Consider the following 13,991-nt stretch of genomic DNA (forward strand, 5'->3'; position numbering starts at 1 on the left):
GTTATACAGGGCTTTTGTGTACACCCCTGCACAGTTTTCTGTGTTTTCTGGATTTGGGGGAGCTTGAAAACTAGTTATGCCATCCCTTTATAGAGGTCATTTCCTTAGAGAAGTTTTTCACGTTTTTGGGATTATTTTGGGGGGACTAGTTTTACCTGCATTTCAAGGAAGATCACTTTGTGATCTGATCTTACCAGTGAGGACATCACGCTGGGTGAGGGGGAGGTGCAGCACTCTCCCATATTTGTGAATACCAGGTTTAGGATATTTGTTGCCCTAGTGGAAGTGCAGACTAGCTTCTCCAGGGTGCTTGAATTTACAAAGTTAAGAAATATTTGGGCCTGCATATTAGTGACCATGTATGCCTCCTAATTAATGGAGGGATAGCTAAAATCACCCATTAGTATGGTATTGGGCTGGATATGAGTTTCCTGGTTTGTGGTGGGAGACCTATAGATAGCAAGAATATGGTAATGGATTTTTCCCATGGTTAATTTGGCATGGAGTAGCTCAACCATGTCATATTGTTTGTCTAACTTTGAGATGTACTTATCCTTTATGTAGATAGATGCAGCTCTGCCTTTTGCTTTTTCATATTCAGTGGGTGGTCATAATGTGTGAAAGGCATTATAGCCTCCTAGTATTAAGCAGTAACACCTCTAGCTTGTCCTGAGTAGTTTTTTCTATGTTGGAAGGCTTGTTTGTTTGGCAATTCCTAACAAATGCCCTATAAGGGTGGATAATGTTTTGGCCAATATCCAAAAGCCTAGAGGGGACAAGTGAAGACCATCCCTGGTAAAGCTGCGTGGCCTATCAGCCGTGTCCTCCCAGGCTGACAAGGACTGGAATCCTTTGGAATGACACCAGAAGCTAAAATAATTGTTAAAGTTCATCATTTTCTGCTGGTATTGTGGTATCATCACTGGAGATGGAAGAATGCTGGTCAGTGTTATGCTCATACCTGCCTGTGACGTTTTTTCTGAGAGCTCAATCATGTTTCTCTTCATATAGTCCAAGCAGGTATGTCTCAGGTCATTCACACCAACATGGACTATGCCTGAGTCATACTGGTCCTTAGGGATAATTGACCTGAGTGCTTGTGTAATCTGGTGAATTCTGGCCCCTGGCAGGCAACAAACTATAACCTTCCCCTTATCCAGCCTGGTAAGATGGATATCATTGCATCTCATAATGGAGTCTCCCATGACCAAAATATTGGGTTGGTGAGTGTTTTACCTTATGGTCTTGGTAGTTGAACACAATGAGATGTGGATTCATGTGTTGTGATGGGGATGGTATTGTTTCTGGGCATGTACTGAGGATGGTGCCTGAGAGACCTTTGAGGTTTGGTTAAGTTACATGTGAGTACCTCCCCATATGTGGATCTATGTGTATGGTCCTCTGCGGGTGCAGTGAGTGATGTTTGTGAGTCGCTGACAACCTGTTTGTTGCTTTTTGTGTCTGTATATGAGAATCTAGCCTCCAATGTTAATGTGTAGCTACATCTCTCACATACTGTATCTGTCTGTTTGTGAATTAAGTGGTTGTCAGTGTACATAAGGAAATTGTTGCATTGCCTCAGGATGCCTATGTCCACCAACCTGATGCAGAGATAACAGGAAAGTCCCCATCCATGGTTGCAGATCCTAATGTGTTCTTAAAAGGATAGGAGTAGAGTGTGTTTGTAACTTTTCCGAAGGAAGGGTGCTTACTTGATGTAATCTGCAGCTAACCTAACAATCAGATGCTCTCTGAGCAGCAATAGTCCTGAGTAATATAATACGGTAAGGTAGACTGAAATAGTCCTAACTAAATGTGTATGAAACAACAAGACTAAGACTACAAAAAAGGTTCAAAATACAAACTGCTAGCTTTAACAAGTAATCCTACTTATGGATCTGGAAGCACAGTATAATGTACAAACAATGTTAAGATCTTGCAGTAATACACAATCTTCCCACAACAACAAATGAAGCTACAAGACTAAAGTCCCAGAACAAAGTAAAAAATGCAAACAGATATCTTTTTAGCTAAAATGTGGAAAAAAGGCAGAAAAGTACAAAAAAGTATGACCACACAGGTCACTATAAGTGCAACTTATTTTTTAAGCAGAATTTATATAAAAGATTTTTTCTTCCCTTTTGATGAAAAGTTTGTTTCTCACACATCAGAGTTTTCCACACTTCTCAAGAGTCTTGCTTGCTTCAGGGGACTGTTCTCACTTGGAAGGGATCCATGATAATATACATAGTCTGAACAGTCAAGTAAAAGAGCAGCATCACTCTTCCGCTAGAACATTAGATCTGCTTGTACAATTCCATCCTCAATGACCTTTAGGACTCAGGCATTCTGCACATGCCCAGCTCAATAAGTAAAACTTTCCCAGGGTACCCTTATATCTTCTCCTTTCCATGATGCTCTGCAACTCGTTCCTCCATTCCCAGTTTCTGACCAAGCTAAATGCAGTCAACAACACAAAAAACAGTAAATCTTCCCTACCAAAGACAGGAGGGTGGAGAGTAGAATGGTTAAGGAGGACAGAATCTTTCAAGCAGATCTAAAGTAATAGTAAGATCATAAAAGATTTGCATCCACTAAGGATATTTAGTCTTTGTTAACCTTTAGGTCAGTGTCCATAGATGATACTCCTGGGTGGCTTGTATAAGAAACACCAGTCCCAAAGTAAGATTTGGAGTAGGATGTCAATATTCGAAGCATACCTCTCAACCTCTTAGCACAAAAAATCTGGACAAAGCCTGACAGAATGGGGGGACAAAGGCCCCAAAATAAGGACAGATTTTAAATATTGCTCTTATAAACTTAGAAAGTTGTTAGAATGACAAGATTTGTCTTAACATGCGTTGCTCTGAAGGATATGAAGTCTGAAATACAACTGTATTTCATTATTTAGTGACTTCAATCCCCAGATCATCCCAGTGATTTGCCAGAAAATCACAAATTTTATGAGGAACAGATCAAAGGTATGAGGCAAAAATCAGGACATTCTGTGAAAATCTGTATAGTTGAAAGGTATGTGTCGGAGCAATGTTTAGCTTATAATATCTAGCACAGGCATTCAGTGAGGACCAAGTTGTAGTTTTATAGATGTCCTCTAATAATACCTTAGAAAAAATATGCTATGAAAATAGCAACAGCCTGAATTAGTTATATGAGAATGTCTTATTCCTCTCCATACTACACCTATGCTGCTTGTGGACATCCATACAATGCAGTTTATACTCCTCTTAGTTAGAATAAGCTATGCAAAACACTAGAAGTTCACTTGATTTATTAATTAGACTGTGTAGCAACCTTTGGCATAAAAGAGGGACTAGTCTTCAAATAAATTCTTTATTGAAATCAGGTATGAAGTGTTGACACACAAGACCTGTGACACAACATGGAAAACTAGGTATGAAGAGTTAACACAAGGCTTGCAGCTCAAAGATCCTTCAGACTGGTTATGCCTACTAATAAAATGGACTTCAATGTCAAAACTTTTATATCCATGAATGTTGTTGTCTCAAATGGAAAAAGAGTGAGGTTCTCCAGAATTAATTATAAATCCAGGGGAGGGGGGCAGTTCCTTTACAGGGGGACAAAAGACAAGGACACCCTTAAGGAAAACTTTGCACATGTTTATTAAGCTAAGGAAGATGAATACTGCCACGAATTAACACTGAATATAGTGACCGAATGTACATTACTGACAAAGACCTTAAGTCTAAGTCAAAAACATCTTTCAAGTATTGACAGGCTCCGTGGATCAGGGAGATGGATGGAACCCTGACTGTGACCCAGATGACTACGGGTTTGATTAAACAATGACCCCAACATTGGAAAACCCAGGTGGGGGGGTGAGTGAAGAAGTACAGCCTGCTTACCTTCCCAAGGGGTAAAAGGAGTCTGAATGCATTCAGAGACACACAGAGTGCTATAATTTCCTTGGTGAAGACTTGAGAGACCACTGCTCTTGTTGTGAAATTGGGGCCAGGCTACTTAAAGGACATTCACCTTACAGACATGAAGAGGAGCCCGTCATGGATAGCCCATTGCCTGCTCCTCTCCCCACACAGTGACAGGTGCATGAGGATAAAGACGAGGAGAAAAATTTAAAAAAAATGCTTGAACCACCACTATGGCTACCTGGATAATGACTCCTCTCAGTCTGCTCTTGTATGGTGATTACAACAAATGAGACTCACTGAACAAGATAGGTCTGATGACCAGCAGTTAACAGAAGCAACTCATCACAAAATAATTTCTGCAAATAACCATGTAAATACTGGCTAATAAGGATCTGGGCTGTTAAAAGTAGTCCAGCTTGAGCACTGTTTTGATTTGTCTCTATGTGCCTTTTGGATAGAAAGCACCTGATATGGTAGGTAGATATGAATATTCCTAAGAAAAAAGAAAACTTGATGCCCAGCTACCAATGGGTATACAGCAGCCAGACTGTTAACTTTTGAGCATGAAGGTTCGGAAGTGATTACAGAGCAGTAATCCTTGAAATAAAATATAAAGGCTGAACTCCCAGCAAATCCCGTGACTTTAAGAACTTTTCCAAGGCTTCCTATCTCATATTAAGTGAGGGCATAGCTAAATTCCAAGCCCTGCAAACTCAGAGAACATGGTGTCCTATGCGGACATGTTTACAGTAACCCTGTACAAGCAAGTAAATGACTGCAGAGAAATGGCAGTACCAAACTAAAATAAACTTAGAACAAACAACTAAATTAAGCCCCCTTGGTGGATACCCAGTATAAATAGGTTATACAACAAAAGAAAAAAAAATTGTCCAAAAATTGCAAGGGATTGCAATGCCCAAAAGACAAAACACTCTCTCATCACTCAGTAAGAAACTGAGGGGACAAATCAAGGCCACAAAAGCCAAACGTTGAGGCAGAAATAGCCTACCGGGCTAAGGATGACCATAAAGGAATTTTCAGTTATGTACACAACCTTAAAAGGAACAACAACAATGTGCTGAATGAAGAGAAAATCTAACTTCTTATACTGACCCAAGGGATATAGCAAATTTGCTGACTGATACATTTAGCTCCAATTTCCAGTGTTTCCACCCATGAAATACCCTCTACCATTTTCCCCATACTGTCACTAGAGAACATGTCCTCACTGTACTCTTCAGAGCTAAAATCACTGCATCAGTCGGTCTGGTCCTGATAATATTCCAGGATGCCTCCTAAATTTCTTGAAACATGACTTGTCAGGCCGACCAGAATCTCTATTCAACCACAGCTTCCAGACAGACTTCTTCCCTAAGGAATGGAGGACAGCAATGAGCATCACTTTACACAAAGGGGAACCATCAATAGACCCAGGGGACTATAGACCCATAAGTTTTAGTCTTATATGCAAGACCATGGAAAGAATTATTGTGGATTTGATAAACAAAGACATAAGAAATCTTCATTCATTACGCCCATCCCAGTTTGGTTCCGTCAAGGGCAGGTCATGTCTACTAAACTCGGTGGACTTCTTTAAGAAGGCCACTACAGCCATAGGCGAGTGCAAAACAGTACATACTATCTACCTTGACCTGGAAGAGGCATTTGACACAAAACTGCACACAGGTTATAATGGACAAACTCACAAATTTTAGACATAAAGCGTATGTTACCCAATGAATAGCCAGATGGCTCACAGATAGGACACATGAAGTTCAGATGGGGGAATCCACCTCTACCAAGATACTGGTGACCCACAGGGCTTGGTACTGGGACTTCTCCTGTTTTAAATATACTTCTCTGAAGTTGAGGCAAATATAGAGGGCCTTTGGCTGACCAAATTTTCTAATGACTGCAAGATGAGTGCAATCATTAAATCCCCCAAAGATGTGGATATCCTCCAGGAAGGTCTGACACAGAAATAAATGGTACCAGAACCATGGCCTAAAACATAATACAAAAAATGTATAATCATACACTTTGGGAAAACAACCAACCCTGCAAATTACAACATAAATATCACTCCCCTAAGTACACTCAATAGTAAGTGACTTGAGAACTCTGATAGTAACATGAACTTTGATCACCATATAATCATGGTGGTGAGAAAATCCTTTTACATGGCACAATTTATAAGTAAGGGCATGGCATCCAGATCTAAAGAGACCATAGTCGTCCCTCATTAGACCACAAAGCACCTTTCAACATGTACCTGACCAGGAATTTGCAGCAGCTGGAAGGGTTGCAGAGGTTCCTAACTAAAAGAATACAGGATATAAGTAATATGTTCTATGCAGACTATCTCAAAGCTCTGTCCCTGTACTGGGTCTCCAACAGACTACTGAGGGTTGATCTATGCTTAATCTACAAGGCATTATCAGATCCTACCCTAATGGATCTGCTACACATTCACAAAGCAAACAGCACTATAATTACCCAATCTAAGGATATAAACCTTGTCTGTGACATAAATAGAACAGGTATGAGGACATGTATGTATTTCAGCAATTAACTATTTCTCTGGAACAGACTCCCCATCCATATGAAACATAGCTATTCCCTAAGCCTATTCAATTGAATTTGGACCAATGAATGGGAAATCACAAATTCACCCCTGGCTTGTTGCCTGTGGCTCTTATGCACAGGGACAGTTTGTAGATGCCCTAAGGCACAGGTATATACCTAAGCCATTCTAGCCAGTGGGCAACAATAATTGAGAAAACTGGGGCATGAATGCCTAGGCTGAAAAAGGGGCTGTTAGTCTTGTAACCTCCTGGGATCCTATGATCCTATGTGTCTTGAAGGAAAAGTAAGAGAAAACACTTCATTATAGTGGGAACACGAGAAGTTCAATTTGAAGCCTTTATAAAATGGGAACAGCGCCTGTCTTGGCTGAAAAGGGGTTATTGAATGGGAAACCTGAAATTCATCCCTGGTTTGGTACCTATGTCTCTAATGCAAACAGGTAACCTGTAAGTGGGTCATCTCCCAGGCCCATTCTTATACTTATCAAAGGTATCAGAACTTGTCACAGATTTGGGATGCATGACTAGGCTTAAAAACGCCCTTGTGTTCATTAGCCTAGTAAACACCTATGAACCTATGAACCTATGAACCTATTAAAATCACCACTGCCTTATGAAGGCTGTTTTTTGTGGAAGAATTTCATCATCAGAGAAAATGGGGGAAAAGTAAAGCAACCACTGAGGTCAGTCCTGGGCTAATGCATTCCAGCTGTGTGAGTTGGGAGAGAGGTTATTAAAAATGTTTTCCAACACTTAGCAGTGGTTGAAGAGACAAGGGGCTTGGGAAACCTACTTCAGTCATAACATCCCCATAGTGGCCAGACTGAGTGACCACTTATAGATCATCAAAGGGAAATAGTTGAGCCTGTCTGCAAGACATTTGGCTACCCTGAGAAAATGCATGTCAACCAAACTTCAGTGGATTGAGAGTGGCTTCCCCTACCCTCAAAGTGTTTCCTATCAAAGCAGGTATGACCTCATTCTGTCCTGTCTGCGAACATCACCAGACCAAAGCCATGTCATCGGAATGAAAAGTCACTACTCAAGGAAAAAAATTAGCTGTAAGACCTAAAGGATCAGCAAGACTGCTCGCCTCTCCAGAACATTGATATGTAATGAGACCTCTGTGGCGAGCATACACCTGTTGACGCCATGTCCCTTGCACCATCTATTCACTGAAATGACACCCTCACAAAAGCACAGAGGCATCTAAAGTGATTGTGGACAAGGGTTGTTGGAATAAACAAAGCTCCACCCGGAACAACGAAGACAGCTCAAATAAAGTCACTAAAGTGGATCTTCTGACTGTTGTCTCATGCAGATCAAGGTGTTATGACCACAGAATATAGAGCAATACCCCTACGTGGAATACAGTGAAAGGTGCTACAAACACAGGGGCTGCAATGGGCTACACAACCCCTATGTGGAATACAGTGAAAGGTGCTAAAAACACAGGGGCTGCAATGAGCTACAAAACCCCCACATGGAATACAGTGAAAGGTGCTACAAACACAGGGGTTGCAATGGGCTACACAACCCCTACGTGGAATACAGTGAAAGGTGCTACAAACACAGGGGCTGCAATGAGCTACAAAACCCCTACATGGAATACAGTGAAAGGTGCTACAAACACAGGGGCTGTAATGAGCTACAAAACCCCAACTTGGAATACAGTGAAAGGTGCTACAAACACAGGGGCTGCAATGAGCTACACAACCCCTATGTGGAATACAATCAAAGGTGCTACAAACACAGGGGCTGCAATGGGCTACACAACCCCTATGTGGAATACAATGAAAGGTGCTACAAACACAGGGGCTGCAATGAGCTACACAACCCCTACGTGGAATACAGTGAAAGGTGCTACAAACACAGGGGCTGCAATGAGCTACACAACCCCTATGTGGAATACAATCAAAGGTGCTACAAACACAGGGGCTGCAAGGGGCTACACAACCCCTACATGGAATACAGTGAAAGGTGCTACAAACACAGGGGTTACAATGACCTACAAAACCCCTATGTGGAATACAGTGAATGGTGCTACAAACACAGGGGCTGCAATGAGCTACACAACCCCTACGTGGAATACAGTGAAAGGTGCTATAAACACAGGGGCTGCAATGAGCTACACAACCCCCACATGGAATACAGTGAAAGGTGCTACAAACACAGGGGCTGCAATGAGCTACACAACCCCTACGTGGAATACAGTGAAAGGTGCTACAAACGCAGGGGCTGCAATGAGCTACAAAACCCCTACATGGAATACAGTGAAAGGTGCTACAAACACAGGGGCTGCAATGAGCTACAAAACCCCTACATGGAATACAGTGAAAGGTGCTACAAACACAGGGGCTGCAATGAGCTACACAACCCCTATGTGGAATACAATCAAAGGTGCTACAAACACAGGGGCTGCAATGGGCTACACAACCCCTATGTGGAATTCAGTGAAAGGTGCTACAAACACAGGGGTTACAATGAGCTACAAAACCCCTACATGGAATATAGTGAATGGTGCTACAAACACAGGGGCTGCAATGAGCTACACAACCCCCATATGGAATACAGTGAAAGGTGCTACAAACACAGGGGCTGCAATGAGCTACACAACTCCTACATGGAATACAGTGAAAGGTGCTACAAACACAGGGGTTACAATGAGCTACAAAACCCCTACATGGAATATAGTGAATGGTGCTACAAACACAGGGGCTGCAATGAGCTACACAACCCCCATATGGAATACAGTGAAAGGTGCTAAAAACACAGGGGCTGCAATGAGCTACACAACCCCTACATGGAAGACAGTGGAAGGTGCTACAAACACAGGGGCTGCAATGAGCTACACAACCCGTACATGGAATACAGTGAAAGGTGATACAAACACAGGGGCTGCAATGAGCTACACAACCCCTATATGGAATCCAGTGAAAGGTGCTACAATCACAGGTGCTGCAATGAGCTACACAACCCCTACATGGAATACAGTGAAAGGTGCTACAAACACAGGGGCTGCAATGAGCTACACAACCCCTACCTGGAATCCAGTGAAACATGCTACAAACACAGGGGCTGCAAAGAGCTACACAACCCCTACATGGAATACAGTGAAAGGTGCTACAAACACAGGGGCTGCAATGAGCTACACAACCCCTACATGGAATACAGTGAAAGGTGCTACAAACACAAGGGTTGCAATGAGCTACACAACTCCTATGTGGAATACAGTGAAAGGTGCTACAGACACAGGGGCTGCAATGAGTTGCACAACTCGTAAGTGGAATACAGTGAATGGTGCTACAGACACAGGGGCTGCAGTGAACTACACAACCCCTACATGAAATCCAGTGAAAGGTGCTACAATCACAGGTGCTGCAATGAGCTACACAACCCCTACATGGAATACAGTGAAAGCTGCTACAAACACAGGGGCTGCAATGAGCTACACAACCCCTACATGGAATCCAGTGAAAGGTGCTACAAACACAGGGGCTGCAATGAGTTGCACAACTCGTAAGTGGAATACAGTGAAAGGTGCTACAGACACAGGGGCTGCAATGAGTTGCACAACTCGTAAGTGGAATACAGTGAATGGTGCTACAGACACAGGGGCTGCAGTGAACTACACAACCCCTACATGAAATCCAGTGAAAGGTGCTACAATCACAGGTGCTGCAATGAGCTACACAACCCCTACATGGAATACAGTGAAAGCTGCTACAAACACAGGGGCTGCAATGAGCTACACAACCCCTACATGGAATCCAGTGAAAGGTGCTACAAACACAGGGGCTGCAATGAGCTACCTAACCCCTTACATGGAATACAGTGAAAGGTGCTACCAACACAGGGGCTGCAATGAGCTACATAACCCCTTACATGGAATACAGTGAAAGGTGCTACAAATACAGGGGCTGCAATGAGCTACAGATCTTGGAGACAAAATTTGCTGGTATCTGTCTCTGTAAAATCAAGGAAAAGATTGACTATATGTGCTGTATCCAACATCGGTCAAAAAGAAGACAGAATCAATGCCACAAAGCCAAAACTGGTGCCCAGAATTGGGCCAATCTAGGTAAAGATAGGCAGGTCTGTGTCACAAAGGACAATCCTGGACTTCTTAAAAGTGTTATAGACCCAATATGAGCAATCAGAGGAAGAGGAAGATAAAGATACCAACGTCAGCCTTGTGGGACCAACACTGGAGAATTTGAGTTTATAGAATACTTTTGTGGAACCACAAGAGGAGAAGCAATCAAATTCTAGAATCAGGAGCAAAACCATTGTTCAAATCTGACCCACCTTCTCTCTTTTATAGAAACGGTGAAAATATATAGTAAAAAAATATAGTAAATAAACAGCTTGGTATATATTATTTAGAAATTACTTTACTCCTCCTAGTACCACAAACACACATGCTTTTAAGACTACTTATATCACCAGTAAATGACATTATCCTACGTAAATCGCAAATTCTATAGAAAACACATTACAAAAAGATGTGCCATGGAATTTTTTTTTTTCACAGCATGTGGAACAACAGTATTATATTTAAGAATACACATAATTTCCATTTTTCCAGACTATATTTATTCAAAGTTGCAGAAAATCTTGTTGTTAGGTCTGTGACTAGAAAATATAAAAACATTAATGAATTCCATTGATCTGAAAGAACTATGCTGAGGGGCTCAGATGCTAAGCTTTCTCTGTTACCCTTCTGACAATTTCTAAGATGTTCCCTTATTTGAATTCTAAGCTATTAAGTCATTATTCCACTACAAAATAAATTATCATTACATTTGCTTGCATAAATGACAATTAAGGCCCCACATTTAGAAAATAACTTGGACTGAAATACATTGTAATTAATGTGCTGTTGCATCACTACACACAAAATCACAAACACTACATCTTCCACAATTCCCTAAGAATATAATCAGCAATAAGAACATGTCAATGTCTTTATATTGTCTTAAAAAGACTGCTGGCAAATTGTGAATGTTTAACAACAAATTAAACTGATCTCCAGATATCTGCCTTATCAGCATTAGGTATAATGCACCTCTCCATTTTGTTGTAGCCTTAATGCTGCCTTAGCTAGAGGTGGAAAAGGCTAAACTTTGCTTATTACTTTATGAGTTATGCATATTACTTCATTGTTAAAATATCATATTCACTACATATTGTTAGCTCCTAAATCCCCAGAGAAGAAGTGAAACTATTAAAGCTAGGTAGATGTCAGAAGACTGTATTAGCAGAGGTCAGTTTTGAATTAATTAATGTAGGGTTGCCTCTTTTCATTCAACCCATGGGATATAAATCTAAAAAGTTTTTCTAAGAACATTGACCTGTCATGAAGAGAAAATGTCCTACTGGTAGGTATTGCCTATATGCAGAAAGTCATAAATGGTTGTGTGTCCCTTAGAACAAAAGTCAAATCATCTATACAACAAGCATAAAATATAACCTGTCCCTAGAAAAATGGGTAGGCATAAACAAATTTATTGTCAAAACTGTATATATATATATATATATATATATATATACAAGTTGGCAGATGCCACTTTGAATCCTGCCCCACAACTCTGCCATGCATCTGCAAATAAAACTTAGAATAAAAAAAAGCAAATGAGAGACAAAGTGTAAAATATTTAAAATTGCATATTTTTCTGAGCTCTTTGTCATTAAAGAAGAAACAGTATCTTAAAAAATGTTATGAGAAATCCTGGTATACTGTACCTTTCAGTCCAAAACTGTCCAGAAACAAGCACTGTCCCACTTTAATACCTTCAGTTTCTCTAATAAACGGGGGAAATCATAAATATATGATATGGATATCTTGGTCTAAGGCTGTAAATAACTGTCTAGAAACAGAAACTGTCTGTATGTGTTAAAGTTTTCTGATAGCCTTGGTGAACTCTGTGTAAGTAATGGTAGGAACAACAGGAGACCTCGGGATGGGAGCTGGACAGCAAGAATCCTCTGAAACAGGGTTATGCACAAATAATGGAGCAGAAACTGGTCCTGACATACAGCGCACCACCACCTCTGATGGAAAAGAAAGTTGGGAGAATACATCTCTACCGATGTAGCTTGACCATCAGGGCATGTATAAGATATAACTATCCCAATCTGGCATGTATAAAAGACTTGGTCAATTTTCCAGAAGTTTAGCAGAAGACTGTCCATATCTATATGAACTAGGTTTCACTTAAGAACCCAAAAAAGAAGGACTCCCTGGTCTGACTTCCCTTCCCAAAGACACTACGGAATTATCAGGAAATTGATAACAAAAAGGTGCAAAACTGCTTTTTCATCTACTTTATTATTGCTTTACAGTTTAAGCATAAATATCACAAAATGAAGATGGATGCTCTGAATCTAACCAATAAATAATTTTGTCAAGAGAGCAAGCATGAATGATTTGCATTCCACAGTCACACATAATAGACCAAGTTGTAGTGCCTGAAAAAAAAAACAAAGTAAAACAAAGTTGCAGTGCAATGGTAAGGCAACACCACTTTAACAGCAAGAGACGCCATGCAACTAAATGAAAAAATATTCCTAAGTACTGTTAAAAGTTACCAAATAGAACTTTAAACGAAGGCAGATGACCTGCACTCAAGAAACCAAAGAAAAACACAGAATTTCAACTTTTTTTCAAAAGGTAGCCTGGGATCCTTTGAAATTTAACCAAACATGGTGAGCAGTGGAGAAGAAACTGGAAATAAAGGAGAAAGGCCCAGGGCATCATGGGCAGGAGAAGGATGTGGAAGAAAAGACCGGGAACATTTTATCCAGCAATCTGAGCATATGCTAACTACCTAAAACCAAGCCGCAGCTTACCAGATGACTGAAGATAAATTGATTTTATATCTGGTCCACGGTTTCTTCAAAGATGCGGTGATCGCTAGTTGCACAATAATGGCTGATTTCTTTCCTTTTTTTACATTATACTCTCTGTACCGCACATATAAAACTCATGTCCTACTGTGTGATATTGTCTATAAATAATATCATTGCCTCATATGGAAGACGTATTACCTTTAACATCCTTTAAACACTCAATAAAACATTGAGGCAGGTGCTTATATATTTTTGTATTGCTCTAACAATCAGCATGCTGTTCTCCCAAGAATATGACGATACTCAAAAGAAGAACAGAATAGTATGTTTCTCACAACATTTGGTTAGTTTTAATGTAGCTCAAGTGGGTTTTTTATACCATTAGAAAACATGAATTTTTCTAGCGGAAGCATGACGTACTCCTGAATAAATTCTATCATACTAACATACAAGCAAAACTTCTTTAATGGCATATATAATCCTGTCTGTTCACAGTGACAGAACAGTAGTGAAGTTCATTTTAAGGTGCAACTGTATATGTTTTTATTTTGTCTTGATTCATTTATCAAAATCTGATGTAACAATTTTACAGTGATTATTATGTGGACAGTGAACACATTGTAAGAGAAATGATGTGCCAGTGCCC

This window comes from Protopterus annectens, chromosome 4.part0, assembly GCF_019279795.1.
Source record: "Protopterus annectens isolate FY-2018-M chromosome 4.part0, PAN1.0, whole genome shotgun sequence".
Lineage (NCBI taxonomy): Eukaryota > Metazoa > Chordata > Ceratodontiformes > Protopteridae > Protopterus > Protopterus annectens.